At 45.5% G+C, this 20,573-nt stretch overlaps 1 long non-coding RNA gene across 1 annotated transcript in view; it reads left to right on the top strand.

Moving 5' to 3' along the window:
- Nucleotides 1–464: 464 nt before the first annotated feature.
- Nucleotides 465–20,573, top strand: part of LOC146784240 (uncharacterized) — a 204,959-nt gene continuing 184,850 nt past the window's right edge. The window contains exon 1 of the long non-coding RNA XR_014970439.1: nt 465–784. This is a non-coding gene — a long non-coding RNA (uncharacterized LOC146784240). The remainder of the gene's footprint in view (nt 785–20,573) is intronic.

The following is a 20,573-nucleotide window of genomic DNA, read 5'->3' as shown; positions in this document are numbered from 1 at the left end:
GGATGTGCAAAATTCCTGTAATTTGCTTTTGCAAAATTCCGTAAAAAGTCTGGCATTTAGCGCCATCTCTTAGCTCAAAATGCATCCTCACGCCCCAAAAAAAACACAAAGCGCCCCAAAAAACAGCTACTTACGTTCTGGTCATTTTAATAGTTCCTGAGCGCCTGTGCTAAAGTTTTTCCACATGGCATTATGTCATTTCGGGAATTTTATGTAAAAAGAGTGATGCAAATTTTGAAAAATTACGCCAGCGTAACAGATTTTTCACCTGGGCCTAATTTTATGGGTTACACTCCCTTGATCAGAAAAAAGCAAGTTGTGTCTAAGACTTTCTATCCATAATCTTTTTAAGGTGGTATGAGGTGCTGTAGCTACAGATTTTCCTAGAAACGCCCCCAAAAATAGCACAGTAGGTTGCATTCTGCCTCGGCCATTTATCGAGTCAAAGTTAGATGCATGTTCAGCCATCCGAGGCGCGTGCAGAGATTTTACTTGAAATAAACCTTTAGTGGGACTTTCAACAAGGCTCTCGCTTTTCTAGCTTTGGTGATAAATAAACAATTCAGGGTGTCCAGCCCATCCAGTGGGGGTGAGTCCTGTGTGGGAGGGGTCGGCGGACCGAGGGCAGTGCAGGATGGCTGTGCAAGCAAAGCGTTTAACACACCGAGGGGAAGAGACAGGCAGAGAGAGAGAGAGAGAGCTGCAGAGACAGGATCTGTACTGGGAAACAAGAGCATCTCCCCAGCTGCATCCGGAGCCGCAAACAGGACCCTCGAGCACCACGGTATTTTACACGCTACGAGTCCTAGACAATTTACCAAAAACATATGCAGCCATTGGATTGGTTGTCACGTGACCCGGAAGTGCTGACATGCCATTTCTTAAAGTAATCCGTAATGTACATGGGGAGTTAATTCACGAGTGAATGCAGTTTTCAAAGTTTTATTGGCTGCTGTTTGTTTCGCTGGCAAGCTTGAGAAGCGTCTTCTGAGCCTCCCGTCCTGATTGAATTCACCAGTGCCAGTCAGTGCCAAACAGGACAGCAAAAGCACACCACCGGAGAAAGGCAGCGTCCTTTTCGGATCGGGGGCGTGTTTTGCTGTTGTCTCCTCCCTGAGACTTCTCGCAAAAAACACGCCCCCCGATCCGAAAAAGACGGGGCTTCAACGGAGTGACTGGACCTCTTCTCCAGTGGCTGGCCAGCATTTAAGAGGCCAGCCAATGGAGAACAGGATAGAAGAGGGGCGGGTGCAAGCCCCTCTTCTCAATAACATTAAATCTCCGGACTTCCGGTCTGCCGACCGGATGGTCCCGAGACCTAAACAGAAGCACCACAAACAGCTGCGTGCATTCTGATTATTCACGTTGTACTCATGCGCTCATGCTAAATGTTTGTCGCGAATGGTACTTAATCACAGGACGTGGAGTAATAGTGTATATTTGGTAATTTTACATAGCTAGAGTAATGCAAAATTACCAAAAGTTCACAAGATTATGCCAATGTACCCGAAATTTTATCTGAGTGTACTTTTGTTATGTGTTATGGAGTAATGGTGGTCATTCCAAATTAGTGAAGAGTTATGTTATGTTTTATTCAAAAAGGACCTTAACTTATGCCCTTCAGAATATTTAAGATATATATTTTATAAATAAAACAGTCTATCCCATTGCGCCCTAAACACCTGATTACAACTTTATTAAATAACGTTCAGTGACTATGTAGACTTATGTAGTGCAAAGTCAAAATCTTTTTTCCTATTTGTTTACGAGGGAATTTTTGCATGCAAAAAGGAAAGAGTATTGGTGTCAGCCAAGGGGACATGTCCTGAGAGAGAGAAATAGACCATTACACTTTTAATTACCTTCTTTATGTTTCGTTGCTACAGTGTAGGTTTGTATTGTGCCCAAGTGGGAGGCATTTTGATGTGCCGCATGATGACTATAGAGGGGCACTTATTGTGCTGCAACAATATTGGAGATATGCTTACAGTTGAAGTGGAGCCAAGAGGAGTGAGATATTCATTTTCATATGTGGTGCGTAAGTCGAGCTATCCTAAAGTTGGGTCCCGCCTGATTAGGTTCTTTTATTTCATTCTTGGGCTTGGTGTTTTTTTAAGCTGATACTTTGTAAAGTTTTAATTGTGCAAGTCCGTATTTTGTACCTATTTATTTCTCCTGAACTTCGATTTTTAACGGAATTTCATGAAATAATACTGTAATGCACATGCACTTTTTCGAGCTATTTGTATGTAGAGCAATGACAGTTTTACCAGGAAAATTGAATGAACGAACTGTGCTGTATTTTCATTTGTGCTTTTATGGTCTTAATGGCCGAAATAAAGATCTTTTGACTGACATTTTCATATTCTGATGCCTACTGTCTATATGTGGGTGACATTCTCTAATTTGTGGGTTCTTTAGGGTGTGGCACTGCAGCTCAGTATGGGTGATACCTGTTATGAAATCAGCCAGATCTTTATTGCTGTCCTGAATTCTATATGGTCTGGTTTGAATATTATCTTTGCCAGAATTTAATTCCAGTATCTTGCTGCCTAAGCGAAGAAGAAAGTCTAACAGTCAGTTGGGTTTACTGTGTGTGTATCGCCAGAGCTTCCTTAGTATCCCCCAGGGGCAAAATAAAAATTGCTTTGAAGGAGGAGCGTCTGGTTAAGGGTGGCGTCTGAAGTATTTTAAGAGCTGGAGTAATGTGGTCACTCAGGTATAGTTGGGTTTTGCTTCGGTCCTGCATTCTTTGCAGTCTGAAAGGTATTTTTCACCTGTGAGAATCTTGGTTTTGGATGAGTTGCACCTCAGGTTGTTGATAAGCTTCCATTTGTCCATAGCTTAGCTGCAGTGGCATATGCTGGAGCACTCTAGGTCCACATCAGGATATACCTGGTCCACATCAGGATATTCTGGGTGCTGTCTTTGTAGTTGTATCAAATTAGATTGAAAGACGTGAGGCATGGCAATGTGCTGAGGGAAGTCTTGAGGAGGAGTGGAAAAATGATAGACCTCTTCAGAATTAGTGTGGAATGGAGTTGAGTATGGTGGGAGCAAGATGCTGCCTTATATATCCGAGAGGAAAGATGAGATTTAGTCTAGGATATTCCTTGTAAACCATGATATTCTAGCTTTTTAAGTAGGTTGCCGCCATGGACTGTTTCAAAGGTGACAATGTCTAGAAGCAGTGTGTGGCAACTCCATTCCTGTCAGTTGTGGAGATGAGTGTGTATTCTGTTTCTTTTCTAGGACAGCAGCCAATGTGAAAGTTGGAAAGTAGGCTAATTCCTTCCAGGAAGATTGAGATTTGAGTCACAGCAGCTCTTTCATAGAGTTTTTGTCTTATAGGAGATCGGGCGGCAGCTGGCAGAATCAACTGCGCTAAGGATCTTCCTTCTAATTGACTTGGTGTAAGAGGTCATTTGGGAAGAGGTCTCAACTACTTGTGCTTATTCTTCTTCCCCTTACGTGTGACTTTGACCTGAATGGTTAAAGTCACACGTAAGCAGCTCTGAGGCTTCTTTGCCTCCTGCTTCTTCCTTATGGACCACGTCAATTGGCACATGTGAGCTCTGCAGTGGGATCTAAAATCTCTGTGAGCTCAGCACCAAAGGGAATCTTTCAGATTCCATCCAGGTGTCGGAGGAGACTGCAAAAGATATGCAGTGATGGCTGGTAAACTGCAGTTGGACTAGTGGCAGACCCCTCTCCCTATCTTACCCATAGCCGAGGGTCATGACAGATGCATGGTTGCTGGGTTGGGGAGGTCATTTGGGAGCGATGGAGGTCACATGACTCTGGTCTGCAGTGGAAACCCTAAGGAACAAAAGAGGATCCCCGACAAATGGAATGTAGAGAGGAAGTTGCAGTGGAGAATAAGCTCAGAAAACACAGCAAAACCCGCAAACTCTATATCTTTGCATTGGTGTACATCCACTAAATTTACATTATTTGTAACATGTGTCTTGAGCCAACAATTATAATATTGTACATTTTTTCACAATACCTTTTAGTCAGTATATTTTATTTTTTAACCTATTAACAGATTATGATACGGTACTTCACGTATTTCATCAATATTTGTGAGGTATATTATGGGGTAGTGAAACAAATACAGGTAAGTGACAATGAAAACAAATCTGTCATCTGAAGGATGATCCAACCTTCTCTACAAACATCAATAAATTTTCAGCATACCCACAACCATATCTCAATCATATCTCACTCATACCTCAATTGCAACCAAATCCATCAAAGCCAGATAAAAGCATCAAGTAGGGAAACCCAATTAAGGCTCATATCCATAAACTAATTTAATAATTATTGAAGAGGGATATCTATACAAAGCATTACCATTTCTATTTGTGTACATGTAGTTGTGCACTGTTCATTCATAAATAATCTGTATGCTCTGTTTCACCATTTCCAAATTATACAAAGTTTCCATAAACATAAAAATAATAAACTCTCCAAATAGGAATCTTCTTTTGCTGTACCTTGTATTTACCCCCCGTCCCCGATTTAGTGAGATCCTCCTTTTTTTGTGCCAAACAAGTGGGGAGCGGAAGATTGGACCTGACTGGTCATTGTCACTTACCTGTATTTCTTTCGTTACCCCATTATATACTTTGCAAATATTGATGAAATATGTGAAGTGCAGTATCATAATGTGTTAATACATTAAAAGTAAAATATATTGAATTAAAAGTATTGTGCGATAATGTATAAAGAGCTTTGGTTTTTATAATTGTTGGCTCAAGACACATGTTGCAAATAGTATACATTTAGTGGATGTAGACCAATGCAAAAATATGGAGTTGGTGGGTTTTGTTGTTTATTCTGAGCTACAGTGGAAACCCGCCTCCGCATAAGCTTGTTGGAGTGGCGAGTGATTCGCTTAGCATTGACAATTCATCTCATCCATCGGAGGGAAATAGATACAGGTTCTCATGGACAATATGATTGCTGTGTGGTACTGCAACAAACAGGGCAGAATGGGGTTGTGGGTCCTGTGTCTATGAGGTCCTGCCCCTCTACCAATGGCTGCAGCATCAAGGCCTTTCCCTGGTCTTAAAGCACCAAGCAGAGATCATTAAACAAAAGGCAGACAACTCAGCCAGCGTTGCCTACCAGTTCAGGAATGGCAGCTGCACTCAGAGACGGCACGGGGCATCTTCCAACAATGGGGAAAACGCTGGCTTAATGTTTTTCGCCACTGCAGACAGGTTTCTGTGTCCAGACCTTTGCGTGCTGGAGTTCCGAAGTAAGTTCTCACTCAGAGACACCTTTTGCTTGGATTAGAGGTTAGTACTCCAGTATATATCTACCTCTCCTGCCCAAGGTTTTTGAAGGAGATCAGGAACAACAAGTCCCAAGTCATCTTAATGGCTGTGGACAAGACAAGGTGAGTGTGCTACCTATAACATCTGGCCATGATCATCTGTCCTCTGATCCGACTGCCCCTTCAGGAGGACCTTCTGTCACAGCAGTAGGGGATACACCTGAGTTTGCACAACTTAAACCTCCATGCTTGGAGATTGAGCGGTGACAGTAGACAGCTTTTGATCTCCTTTCCGAAGTAGTGAGTATCATCTTGGCAGCCAGGCATCCCTCGAATAAAACAATCTGTGTGGGATGCTGGGAGAAGTTTGTTGTCTGACATTTCTCCCGAAATATCTAACCTTTATAGGCACAGTTGTCTGACATTTTACTTCTTTGTTTATCCTTAGCCCCGCAAGGCCTTGCTGTGTCAACAATTAAAGGGTATTTATCAGCTCTTCCCCTCTTTTCATGTTTACCCAATCAACTGCCTTTATGCAAATTACCTGTTGTGATGCAATTACTAAAAGAGCTGACCATTTGTGATCCCTCAGTGGGACTTCAATCTGATTCTTACTTTTCTCATGTTCACTACATTTGAGCCAATGCATAGCCAATCTCATCGATTGCTCACCATAAAGACAGCGTTCCTCATAGAAATAACATTAGTTTGTTTCATGAATTAACTGTAAGCACTGTCTGTCCAGAAATTGTATGACACTTTCTTTCTGGACATACTAGTGCTCAGGACTAAAGCTGCCTTGCTCCCAGACATTGCCATGCTATTCTTCATAGGGCAGTTCAATACCTGCCAGCTATTTTCACCCCATCTCATCTATCTGAGGAAGAAGAGAGACTTCGTCATCTTGACCCAAAGGGAGTCCTGTTTTTTACATTGATCGAACCAAGACCATCAGGTGAATAATTAGCTCTTTGTGGGGTTCTCTGGGACGAAAAAAGGAAAAGCTGTAGAAAAGTGATCCATCTCAAGATGGATTGTCCTGTACAACAAAATCTGCTACAGACTTGCAGTGAAACACCCTCCAGAAGGCCTACATGCTCATTCTCCCAGAGCAAAGGCTGCTACCATTGCACTGGCGTGCAGCATGCCAGTCTTGGACATCTGCCAGGCCGCAATGTGAGTGTCAGTCCACACATTCATAAAGCATTACTGCTTGGATAGCCAGGTGTGGTGAAAGGGGCGCTTTGCCGAATCCATCCAAAGGGATTTCCTGGTCTGAGCCTTTCCACAAATCCACCTCCTAAAGAGGTTCTGCTTTGGTGTCTGTTCACAAGGGGACAAATCTGTGGTTAGAAGTATCCATCAGAAGAACAAGTTACTTACCTTCAATAACGCTTTTTCTTGTGGATAGCCTATCTAACCACAGATTCATCACCGAACCACCTACCTCCTCATTCTGTATAATGGATACTCCTAGTCCATTTTAATACGATTCCATCTCGAAGATCTGTAGAAAGGCACAATCTGATTACTGGGGCTCTGTATCCGATGGCACGGGCAGATATCAGTAAGAAAATGATGTCTTTGCAACGAGGTTGTGACTACATAGGGGCTCCAACGTCAAATCCAGGCAGGATGGATCCAATGCTGAGCCGTACGATGTCACCTACCAATGTGCAAGAAAATTCTCCAAATCCCGTCTGGTGGCTGCAGGTATTCACAAAGTGAGGAATCTGCAGTTAGATTGCGTATCCACCAGAAACAGCATTGCCAAAGGTAAGTAACTTGTTCTTCATGTTGACAGCATAGTAACCAAAGGTACAGAATGTGCACATCCACACAATACGAAAGTATTGGGTACAGTTAAAGTGTTTTCCTCAATGGACTGGGACTGTTTTTACAATGTTTTAGGTACAAATTGGCAAGTCGTTAGACCAGTCAGCCTTAGGGTGGTCTTCACTCCAACTTTTTGCCTTCCTCCTCTATTTTTACTGACCTTGTTTTTGCTGGCCTTAGGACTCTGAGCACTTAACCCGTGCTAAAGTGCATGTGCTCTCTCCTCTACACATGTCAATATTGGCTCATACCGAATTGGCATATTTAATTTACTTGTAAGTCCCTAGTACCGTGCACTACATTTGTCCAGGGCCTATCAATTAAATGGTACTAGTGGGCCTGCAACACTGATTGTGCCACCTACTTCAGTATCTCTTTGATCATGTCTCAGGATTGCCATTACAGAGCGTGTGTTTGCAGTTTAAACTACTATTTCGACCTGGCAAAAGAAACTTTTTTCCCAGCCCAAACCTTCCTTTTTAATACATATGTCATCCCTAGAGTAGGCCCTGGACAGGCCAATGGCAGGGTGCAATGTTTCTAAAAAACAGGACATGTTCTTTTAAGTTTAACATGTCCTGGTAGAGAAGAACTCTTAAAGTCGTCTTTCTTTATCTCAAGGCCTATATCTCCCATAGGATAACATTGGGATTATCTTATTACATTTTATAAGTGTACTTTCCATATGGGAAGATATTATAGGTTTTAGTTTGGTATCTCTGGAATCCTAATTGAAAATCCTAATTCATGATGAAGTCGGATTTTAAATTGCAATTTTGAAAATACCACTTTTAGAAAGTTGCCGTTTTCTTTCCTTAGCCATTTAGTGCCTGCAGCCTGTCTCTGGTCACATGAAGGAGAGGACTCATCCCCTGAGTTCGACCCTTCTACCAGAACAGGAAGCAGTGTTTCATCACATGGCCTGTCCCTAGAGGAACTGCCGTACAGGAAGGTAGAGAGAAAGTTTCAACTGCACATGGCTAAGTTAAAAATTGAGAAGAAAACTACTTTGGAGCGGATGGCTTATGAAAGGAGCCTGGAGAAGCTGGAACTGAGGGCAAAACAAGCATATGCCAGCAATGGTCGCCGCAGTGCTACAGTGTCTGAAAGAGACAGAGAGGTTCACATAACCAAGGATTTAGTGCTCAGTTATGTGGTGGGAGACAACATTGGCAAATTATTTTGCCTATGAGGTAGCCCTGAGGGTGCACAAGATCCCAGAAGGCATTGTTGGGGTGGTGGGGTGATTGTGGAAACACATGCCTACCGTGAAGGTGGGACCCATTTAGTTTAGAATGACCCCTGAAAAGTACCAACAAAGATTAAGTGGCAAACAGAAGCTCCCCAACCAGTCCTGTGTGGATTTTTTGGATTACTCCAGCAAAGCACTGGATGGTTGGCCACGGGGCAGCAAAGTTAATGATTACAAGGAGCTGTAGAATCTGAAAGCACATGCTTAGTATTTGCTTTCCAAAAGTGCACCAGCACCTACTTTACAGCAAGCTGATGCCCAGAAAGCTTGCTGAAGGTGCGGACGTCTTGGTTAGCACCAGAGTGTTCTAAAAGGTATGGGGGGGGCTCCTACAAGGTTTGTCAGGGTTCCCCACAGAAGAAAGAGGGGGGTAGAAAATCTTAAACATAAGGAGTTCTTTAAAGGCCCCAAAATAATTCCCAAGGGAATAGTGGTAACCAGTCCAAGTCTGAGACTATAAAGAAGGGGTTCTTTGACAAAAAGACAGGGAGGTTTGTACCCCAATACACAGAGTTCTACAAGTATGGGCACTCCAAGGGTGACTCCAAATGCCCCAAGAGGGCACAGACCCCCACCGGTGGGCAGACACCTGGTTGGCGAGTGTAGCGCTCGGGGAGTAGGTCGTCCCAGTTAGCTTTGGGGAGCAGAAAGAAAGGACCCTAGTTTCACTGGGGGATAAGCAAATGGTGTCAAAACCCCATTTGCCTTCTTAGTAACTCTATGTACAGGTAGTGGGCCATCATCCATGGGCAATGGGTGGAGGCTCTGAGGGACACAGAATGACTACTGTAAAGTGTCAGTTGATGTCCTCAGAGCAGGTCCTCCTTAGCACATTCCATCAATCATAGTTGCTGACAATCGTGAGAACCATCTACAGGTGGCTTGGGTTCCATTTGAGTGGGGGGGGGGGGGTCACAGGTTCTCTAAAAGTAGCTATGAGCCCTGCCATGCATGTAGATTGTCTGTTGGGCAATGAGCTAAAGCCTACTATCTGGAGGAAGGTAGAGCTCAGGTCACACTTGGAGATGTTGGGATTGCCTAAATGGGGCTGTATGACCACACAGTCCATGGCTACCCAGGAAGGGAGTCCAGGGTTTCTGGACCTTGGAACAATGACCCAGATAGCTGCCAAGAAGTAGAGGGTCAAGTGGCTTGGGAAACCGGCCCCTGAAGTTTCCACTGTTAACACTGATTGGACACCTGAGGAGGATGCACCGGAACCAACCAGGGATGACATTACTTCCTTGGGTGACATGCCTGAGCTTACTGGTTGGCAAGTTGAGGGTGGGCCCACCAGGGAGGAATTCTGCAAGGCGCAAAAAGAGTGCCTCACTCTGGAGGGCTGGAGGTGGAAAGTTGAGGGCCAGGCAGCAGGTGACACTTCTCAAGATCACCTGAACTATTGAGAGAATGACCTCTTATATAGCTAGCCTAAGGCTCCTAGTCTGGGCCAGCTCTTGAGCTGATGATCCCCCAGTGTTACAGGACCTTCCTACTGGGTTTGGCTCATGATACCCCTGGCAGGAAATCTGGGCCAAGACAAGACTGTTGCAAGATTTGTGCCCACTTCTATTGGCCCCACATGAAGACAGCCTCAGATGCATTCTGTATCTCCTGTCCTATCTCCCAGGCCGGTGGGAAGTCAGGAAAACAGATCAAGGCTCCCCTGACCCCATTACCTGTCATTGGCACTCACTTTGAGAGGGTAGGCATTGACATTGTTAGACCCCTTTGGCCCCAAGACATCTTTAGGCAACAGGGTCATTTTGGTCTTGGTGGACCATGTAACTTGCTACCCAGAGGCCATCCCTCTGAAGTCGGTGACTGCACCTGCGGTGGACCGGGCCCTGATGGGGATGCTTACCTGGGTGGAGTTCCCCAAAGAGGTAGTGTTTGACACAGGCACTAACTTCATGTTGTTGATAAACATGAAGTTCATCAGTAATGAATGTGGGGTAGCATACAAGTTCTCATGTAGGGGATTTCCGTATACAGTCATAAGCACTTGAATAGTCCCGCCCACATGCGGGGACCTCGGAGCAGTTCCTTAGATATATCTTCTTAAGTTGTCATCTTTCGCCTTTCTTCGGGAAGGCCTGCATAGACACTTCAGAGATAGAAAGACAATATTGGAGCCTAACTAACTAGGCTATACTGGCCATTACTTCATCTTGAAGTGAAAAAAGACAGCCAGCAACTTTAAATTTAGCAATTTATGGAGTTTAATACATATAGAAAACTCCCCTTCACTGAGAGATGAAAGGGTAGACAGAGAAGCCCCCATAGGCTTCTATTATATGTTTGAAAATGGAAACTGTGCTTTTAAGAGTCTCTAGAGACCACCAGTATCCCATGATGCACAGCCAGTAGCAGTTACTTCAGTTCTTTTTTCTGGCTCCAGTTAGCAGGACCCTGGAGCATTGAGCTCTACCTATTTGGTGTTTTTCATCAAAATTCTCTTCAGAATTTACATTTTTACCAGTTTCACTCGACATCTTTGGTCTTTTTTTTCCTCTTCCTGTCTTTTTCTGACAGAAATTTCGCAGTTCTCAGGTCAAAATGGCTTTCTTTTTTGACAAGTGTCCTGACTGTGGAAGAAAGAAGGCCAAATCTGACTCTCACAGAGTGTGTATTCTTTGCCTGCCTGCTTCTCATGTTCCTGATGCCTGTCCCATATGTAAAACCTTTTCCAGGTGCACCGTGTGTGACAGGGAGCAGATTCGCCTCAGGGTGTAGAAGACTGAAGAAAACAGCAGACAAAGTCAACAGGTGGGACTTCTGGGCGAGGAGAGGGTCAGTCCTCCACCAAAACCCTGTCTTCAGCCGCTGGGGTGCTCCCCAGATGAAGAAGGGCTGAAAAACGACATCGGTCCCGGTCAACGTCGAAGACTACGACGTTGAGGGCAGGTATGGCAGCGATCTGTTTGCCGTCGACTCAGGGCTCTAAGTCGAAACGACGTCGACGCTCCACATCGAGGAGAAGATTGGCGAGGGAGGCGGAAGCAAGGGTGAGACTTTCTTGTTCACCTCAGAGGTCACCGTCAAAGACTTTGTCTCCTCGCTCAACGTCGACGCAACAGCACCGATTGACGTCAACTCACCATTGTCGATCGGCGTCAAGGAGGAACTGACAGTCGCCGTTGAGAAAACACTGCCGATTGCCGCCAAGAAGTGACTGACGGTTGGTGTCGAAGAGTCACCAGCGGTCAACGTCGAAGAGTAACCGGCAGTCTACGCCGAGACAACACTGTCGATCTCAGACTCAATCAACATTGAGCCTGTCGATGTCGAGAGGAAGTTCTAGGTCGACACGACGTTGAAGATCGCAGTCAACAGGTAGATCGATGTCGAGAGGGAGATCTTGCAGTGAATCTATGGCTCCTTCCTCACTTCAAGCAGCTCGTAAAAGGAGGAGATTGTGAATATTCTGAATCCGAGGAATAAACCAAACATATTCCCCTACGAGGACATCACCTCAGTCTTCTCCTCGTCGACCAGAGGAACAGCCTCCTCTTCCTTCTCCTCCGCTGCCTTTTCCATCTCCGCCACCTCCTCCTCCTCCTCCACTACCACTTCCTCCGCCGCCTTCTCCTCTGCCTCCTCCTTGGCCTGCTACTCCTCAGCCCACGACGCCTACTGCACCTCGAAGACCGAGATCTAGGTCCTTTGCGAGAAATCGATCTCACAGTCATCGACGTTCCTCCACTCGCTCTCATCACCGACATTGTTATGAGAGATCTTCCACCCGTCACACCAGGGACACGTCCTCAACAAGTACTGGGAGATATTCGCCGACACTTTTGGATTCTCCTCCTCAAAGGGTGTCTCCTTTCGACGAGATTACCACCTTTCAAGAGGTTTTAGTGCAAGGAGCCTCTAAACTGAATATTCCGATGTCCACTCTGGTGCCATCGACTTCCGTAATTTTCATGACTCTCCAGCAGAGACAAGCCTCTCGTCCCTTGCTCCCTCTGGTGCCAGGCTTATTGGAACCGGCGATGGAATTATTCTTGACGCCTTCTTCCATTAAATCAGCTCCTTCCAGGTTACAAAAGAAATATTGTCCGCCTGAGCAGGATCCCGCATTCTTCCAGACGGACTCCACCCCATATTCTGTCATTGTTGTGGCAGCTAAGAAACAGCATTCTGTGGCTCCAACGTCCACAGTTCCACCTGATAAGAAGAGCCGTAAGATAGATTTGGTGGAGAGGAAGGTATGCAACTCAGCAGCTACCACAATGAAGGCTGGTAGTGATACAGCCCTGCTGGGAAGGTATGACTGGTCCCTTTGGGAGTCTCTTCAGCAGTTCGCAGACCATCTGCCTAGGTACAAGAAAGAGGATTTTTACGAAATCCTGAATGAAGGACTTATGGTTTCTAACCAAATGATTAGTGCAGTGGCGGATACATCACTTCTATCTGCACATGGATATTGCCACGGAGTAGCTGTCAGAAGGAATTCATAGCCTCGCCTTACTTCTCTCAAGCCTGAAACTTAACAACGCGTCATGAACCTGCCTTTTTCTGGAACAACACTCTTTGGTCCGCATGCGGATGAGGAGATGGCCCGCATGAAGGCAGAAATGGAGACCTTGAAAGCCGTAGGTCTTGAAAACCCTAAGGAACAGCGCATATTTTTCTGCCCTTACCAACGTCTGTACTCTTCTCAGAGGTTTCAGAGATATCAGGGCAAACAGACCAATCAACAAAAATCGTACCAGCGGTCATTCCAAGCGTTCCAAAAGCGACAACCTAGAGGAAAGCCAGGACAGCATCCTGCTCAAGGGAATAAGGCGCCTGCTGGTTCTAAGCCCTGAAGCATTTCTTCCCCCTCTTCTGTGACCCACTCCTGTGGGGGGAAGTATTCAACATTTCCTGACAGAGTGTCAAAAAATAACACAGGACAATTGTGTTCTGAATATTGTTCGCAATGGATACTCACTACGTTTCATCAGCCCTCCTCCATCGATCCCTCCAACACACTCACGATATCAGCTGTGCCAGTTGCAATTGGAGGCCGACACTCTCTTACAAAAAAAGGCAATAGAGCCTGTTCCTCCTTTACAACGGGGAACAGGACTGTATTCAAGGTTCTTTCTGGTCCGAAAGAAAGACAACAACAAGTTCAGACCCATTCTCGATTTAAGACATGCCAACAAATGGATTCGGAGAGAAAAATTCTGAAAGTTAGCGTTGCATCAAATCTACCCTCAAATTCATCGGGGGATTAGTTAGTAGACGCATACTTCCACGTTCCCATAGTAAGGAAGCATCGCAAGTTCCTGAGGTTCACAGTAGGGAACAACCACTATCAATACTGTGTACTCCCATTCGGCCTGAAATCAGCACCCAGGACCTTTTCAAAGTGCATGGCAGTAGTTGCTGCCTATCTGAGGAAGCACAGGGTGTTTGTCTACCCATACTTAGACGACTGGCTGATCAAAGCATCCACGTGTCAGGAGAGTCAACTACACCTCAATTGGACCTCCGATCTTCACCTTCGTTTGGGTCTTCACATCATTCAGACAAAGTCTGTCTCAACGCCTGTCCAGGTGTCTTCAATATCTAGGAGCAACCATCGAGCAACTATCGATACTCGCATGGCAAACATGTATCCTTCGGAGGAGAGACGCTTATCAATCCTTCGGAAGGCTCAGGCTCTCGTGACCATGTCTTTACCAACGGTGAGGAAGGTCTCCTCTCTTCTGGGCTCCATGGCATCCTGTATCTTCCCCCCTATAAAAATGCACGTCCCCACAAGAGACCCTTACAAGAATGTCTGGAGGATCAATGGGACCAGAGAATCAGGGATTGGGAGGACAGGATTCAGCTGTCACAATATGCCCTCCAGTCCATCAGATGGTGGTATTCTCCCGCAATCTCTTACGAGGGATTCCCTTCCACAAGGAGATACCGACGCAAACCATAGTAACGGAAGGCTTCTCTCCTCGGTTGGGGTGCACACACAGGCCACCTTCAAATTCAAGGCAAGTGGTCCACGAAGGAATCCACATACCACATCAATTTACTAGCAGCAGTGGCAGCTGGTGACATTTGAAAGTGGTGAGGCGTAAAACAATTGCCGTACAGCACTGTAGTGAGCGAGCGTAGCGTGCGAGCCTGAACCAACTATGGGGAGTTTGAGGGGGGTCTCCCCCCAAGAAGGTTTTGAAAAAAGAGTGGGCAAATGGTGCAACTTCAAGCAAATTTGAGAAAGCATGAAGGTTAATAAAACAATTGTGAAGATGTTCTAACAAAGACAGTGACTGGCAAAACTGTCTTTCGCTTGATAATTGTTTTTAATGTATAGGTCAAACTAACTCGCCTCTGGGAGTTTCTACTTTTGTCGGATAACAAAGATTGCGGCATGTGGAGGAATAAGTCCAAGATCACAAAGTTTAGAATAAAGAGCCAGGATTCCTGGTTGTGTACTTGGCCTCTAGACTTGTGCCATGCTGATAGGCAGTGTGAAGTGAGTCCAGTTGTGGCACACACACGCAGTGGTGTCTCTGACCTATAATTTTCGTTCTTAAATTGCTGCATTTTTTATTCAAGGCCTTTTGTATAGCTCTGAAAACTCGCTTTGCGGCCACTTCAGAGAGCTAAATTCTAACATTCTCAAAAAACAAAATCGTGTAAGAGGGCACACCAGCATGTGCGATGCTGCTGTCTTCTACAGTTTACACAGTACATTGTAATCCAAGCCGAGGGCCTTGAAGCGGGCATTGTGCAGTCACACGCCCACCCATGCAGGATTTTAAGAGCTGGCGGAGAGTGTCTTCTAGGCGTACATATGAAGCCACTGGGAGGGGCTGACTGGGATATTCCTGAGCATGGGTTTAAAATACGCGCTTCCTTGGGACGAAGAGGTGCACATTCAGTATCCTGTTAAAAAGGTACTATTTTACAATCGCACATTGCCCTGTTTTTCTAAAGGGACGAGGAGACACAAGGAAATGCACGCACATAAAATGTAATGCCTCAAACTAAACATACCAGCTCTTTTCCCTACAACACAGGCACACAGATTCAAGCCACACTGCATAGAGTCAAAGTATACGGCGCTGATCCAAGCCACGCTGCACGGATTGTATTGGAGTTGTATTTATATAGCACCACACTGCAGTGTGCACACAATGTGCGGCTCCAAGCCACACTGCAGGATTGAAGTGACAGTGCAGATATTCAAACAGCAAATTCACCCACATTGCACACACTGCACACACCCCTGCACTTCTTGATCATCAAACGCTCCCGCGTGGCAGAAAGCTCCATATTACTACGTACGGGCCTGGCAGCAAAATACATTGAGCAGGTCTCTCCCATGCCTTTTGGGTGCGTGGGCATAGCTCGCAGAAATTTTCACTCGAATGACCTTACCAAGATATTTTATTGAACTTTGCATCATTTTAGTAAAATGTAGGCTTATTTTGCGTAGGAAAAAAATTCAATTTTGGTCAGGTTTACGGAGAACCTATAAATCCTGGAAAAGTTGGATTGGCATACCAGCTCTCAATTACAGAGGGAACAGGTTAATGAGTAATTTTACTGCACTGTTTACCAAATACTTTGACACATTAGCAGCACCTACTTAAACAATGGGTCTCAATTGTCTAGGCCGGCCATCCCAATATACATGGAGTACTCTATCTAAACAATTGGGTACAATAAGCCTTTCCTTCATTTAAGAGTAAAATATGCCCTCCGAAAACATGGACTCCGGTTCAAATCTCTGACTCCATCCAGTCTGAACAGGCCATGAGCTCGAGAACAATCACGTCAGATTTGTGCGCGCATCAATCACAGGTATTTCCTTTTAAAGAGTCTGCGATGTGAAATATGCGAGCGTGCCCTCTCCAGGGGTATGTTATTTATGAAGTCAGACTCTGGCGACCCAGCTCCTTGTGTAGTGCGCCAGTTTTGCAGAATGACGTTCATCGAAGCTCGGTGGCTGAAGAAGCCAAAAACAGCTCTTCTATTAGTCAGATCATGTCACCCGCGTGGCTCTGAATCATATTTTTGTAATTGCTTGGCAGGCTCATTACCAACGGAGTAAAGTTAGCAGATTGTCACAAGCTTAATTCAAAAAATATATAGAATAAAACTTACCGTCCTGCGCCAACTCAGCTTCTGGACGGCGGGTCCCGACTCCCGCCGTCTGGCGTTTTCCAATTCCTGCAGCTCCCTCTCATTGTCATCAGGAAAGGCAACCCCCCTCCTTCCCCTCCGCCAATCACAACGCTGCAATGGCAGCGTTGTGATTGGTGAGGCGCAGCAGATAGCGCCCCAGCCGGGCCATTTTCTGTGTAGGCTGCTGCATGCAGCAGCCTACATAGAGAACAAGCATTAGCAATACAATAGGCCTCTCATTTACACGAGTTTGAGCTATTGGCATTGTAAATGACAATGCCTTTTATTTTTGTTTTCGTTTTTTAAACATAAATAAAAGGCATTGTCATTTACAATGCCAATAGCTTAAACACGCGTAAATGCGAGACCTATTGCATTGCAAAGGCTTGTTTCTTGAAGGCTCCATGAACAGGTTGGTGAAGCTCTGGGGCACCTTGCAGCCAGTGCTCTCTAACATGGCATGGTAGCTGCTGTTGAGTCTAAAAATGTTCTGATGTAAAACAATGTGCACTAGCAGCTGAATGCCTTCACCCACACATCCATCCCCAGGCCAAGTTAACAGGGAATGCAGGCTAAACAATTAAAATATGTCTTGGAAACGTTTGGAGGGGGAAGTGCTGGGAACAGGCGCCCTCGGAATGCCTGTGCGCCTGGCTCGTCTGCTTCATGGCTGTTGTGAAGACTGTTCTTATCTGCTCGTTTATGAAGCAGATAAGAAAATTCTTCACGAGGGCTGTGAAGCACCAAGAGAAAAAAAACGCTCACCATCTGTTTTCATTTAGCCACTTGTTAGAATTGGCTTACGTCGTGATTAATGTTTTTTTCGTGCTTTTGGTTTGCTGGCTGTCACATGGGCTGAGTGAAAACAGATGCGCTTGTCACGATGGGCGGCATCACAAAACTGCAAGGACGTCAACAAAAGTGACAGCAAGCAAACCAAAAGCACGGAAAAAACATTAATCACGCATGACCTAAGCCAATTGCAAACGGTCGAGATACAGGGGCGTGGATTAAAGCTCCCCTTCTAGTACTGTTTACTATAGCCCTCGCAGGGCGAGGAGCGCATGCGCGCTCCGATGCCAGGCGAGGTCTAAAAAGGGAGAGTGGGCGGTCCTGCTCGAGGGCAGGGGGGAGTGGCTTGCCCACTGTTGGGCCGACCAAACAGTCAGTACCCAGAACAGTGGGCAAGCCACTCCCCCCTGCCCTCGAGCAGGACCACCCGCCCCCAACCAGGCACTTCTGCTTTCTTGCAGTGCGAGAAGCAGAAACATAAAATGGTAGTTATTACCATTTATGTTTCTGCCTTCTTCCACTGCGAGAAAGCAGTGGGGCGACACCCCCACGCCCCAATGGGGGAGCCGCAACTGTTTACTAGAGCTACGAGCGGATCATTTGGCTCTGAAAGCCTTTCAGCCATCATTCCGCACCAGCTCCTTGCTTGTCCAGAAGGACAATACGACAAAAATGTTCTACCTCAACAAGCAGGGGGGCTCGAGATACTGTTCATTATCTCAGGAAACCCAGACCATCTGGAAATGGCTCTTAGCCAGAAATCTGACCATCACAGCAACTCACCTCCCAGGTGTTCAAAATGCTCAGGCCTACGCTCTAAGCAGACTCCTTCAGGAAAACCATGAATGGGTCTTAAATTACGATGTGAGATATCTTCAGAAGATGGGGTACTCCAGAGGTTGATTTGTTCGCCACCGCAGAAAACAACAAATGCTAAACTTCGCCTCGAGGTTCTACCAACTGGGAACTCTGGGGAATACCCTGTGGATAAACTGGTCAGGCAGATTTCTCTACGTCTTTCCTCCGATACCCTTGATCCCGGCAGTCCTCATCAAGCTCTCGCAGTCACGAGCCAAGATGATCCTCATTGCTCCGGAGTGGCCGCGTCAGTGGTGGTTCACGGACCTTCTCTGCCGGTCTCTCCTGCCGCATCTCAGACTTCCATGCCAGGCAGATCTTCCCACAAAATTCGGTGGGCAGATGGTGCACCCCAATCTCTCGTCATTGAATTTGGCGGCATGGCTCCTGAGTTAGTGCAGTATGGACATTTGAATTTGCCTCAGGACTGTATGGAAATACTTAAAGAAGCTAAAAGGCCAGCCACACGTACCTCTCATGCATATAAATGTAAGAGATTCTGTTTCTGGTGTTCATCAAAGAATGAAGATCCTACTTCCTGCCAGGAACATATTATCCTTCCATACTTGCTATATTTAGCACAATCTGGCCTTACATTTTCTTCTATTAAAGTGCACCTAGCAGCTTTGACTGCTTACAGGAAATGCCCTTCACAAACTTCCTTTTTCGAAATCCCGGTCATTAGAGATTTTCTAGAAGGTCTGAAGAAAGTGTTTCCTCCCATTAGACGTCCTTCTCCTCCTTGTGAGCTTAATGTAGGTCTTTCTCGACTGATGCAGGAGCCTTTTGAACCCATTCATAGGGCTTCTCTCCAGCATCTGTCTTGGAAGACAGCTTTCCTTGTAGCTCTCACTTCTTCCTGCAGGCTTAGCGAACTCCAGGCACTTTGTTGCCAAGAACCATACACTGTCTTCTATTCCTCTAAGGTGGTTATGAGGACGCATCTGAAATTCCTCCCTAAAGTAATTTTGGATTTCCACGTGAATCAAACTATTTCTCTACCTACTTTTTTTCAGCATCCGTCTTCCCCTGCTGAGAGGTCGCTTCATTCCCTAGATGTCAGGAGGGTTTTGAAGTTTTATTTGGACAAAACTAAGGATATTAGAAGATCAGATCAGTTATTTGTAAACTATGGCTCTATCCGTACAGGTCTAGCTACCTCCAAATATACCCATTTCAGAGATCTCTAAGGCTGCTACTTGGAAGTCAGTTCATACATTCACAAAACATTACTGCCTGGACACTGATGCCAAGGCAGATGTTCAGGTTGGACAGGCTTCCCTTCGGAATCTGTTTGCCTAAACTGAAATGTCGCTTCTCTGTTTCTTCCACCGCATGTGTGTTTATGCGAAGGGCTTGCTAGTCTATGCAAGTGCTTATGACTATACACGGAAATCCCCTACAAGTGAAGGAATAGTTTCTTACCTGTAACTCCAGTTCTCTTGTAGGAGTATTTCCGTGATACGTCATAAGCAACCTTCCCTCCTCCCCGGTGGAAGAAGCAGACTTATCCATGATTTACAATAAGTATTCACTTCCCTACGCCTTGAAAAAGAACTGAAGTAACTGCCACTGGCTATGGATCATGGGATACCGGTGGTCTCTGGACACTCTTAATGGCAAGGTGTCCATTTTCAGACATATAATGGCAGCCTATGGGGGCTTCTCTGTCCTACCCTTTCACCTCTATCATGAATAAAACAAAATGAAATAAAAAGGTTTGTGAAGGGGAGTTTCCTATATGTATTAAACTCCAAAATTGCGAAATTTAAAGTTGCTAGCTGTCTTTTTTCACTTCAAGATGAAGTAATGGCCAGTGTAGCCTAGTTAGGTAGGCTGCATTATTGTCTTTCTATCTCTTATGTGTCAATGCAGGCCTCCCCGAAGGAAAGCGAAAGATGACAACTTAAGAAGATAAATCTAAGGAAGTGCTCTGGGGTCCCCACACGTGGGCGGGACTATTCAAGTGCTTATGACTTATCACGGAAATACCCCTACAAGAGAACTGGAGTTACAGGTAAGAAACTATTTCTTCTCCACGCTCTATCACCCCCAAAGCATTGGTCTTGTGCAGAGATTCAACAAGACCTTGAAAGACATGATAATGGGCCTACCTGAGACCATAAGGCCTAAGTGGGACGTCCCCCTACCATGCTTTCTCTTTGCTTACAGGGAGGTGGCACAGAAGAGAGTAGGGTTTAGCCCCTTCGAACTCCTCTATGGCAACACTGCCAGAGGACCTCTTCGCCCTGTAAAAGAGGAGTAGACGCAACCTCCCAGGAAACCCCTCAGGATGTGGTCAGCTTTATGCTGACCCTCTGCAGCAAGATGCACTGCTTCTGGAAAAAGGCAAAAAACAATCTTGAGGCCAGTCAAGAATTTATGAAACTCTAGTATGACCAGAAGACCACTCTAGTAAAG

The sequence above is a fragment of the Triturus cristatus genome, chromosome 11 (genome assembly GCF_964204655.1).
Source record: "Triturus cristatus chromosome 11, aTriCri1.1, whole genome shotgun sequence".
NCBI lineage: Eukaryota > Metazoa > Chordata > Amphibia > Caudata > Salamandridae > Triturus > Triturus cristatus.
Note: the sequence above shows the minus strand (reverse complement) of the source record. Positions and strands in the feature narration are given on the sequence as shown.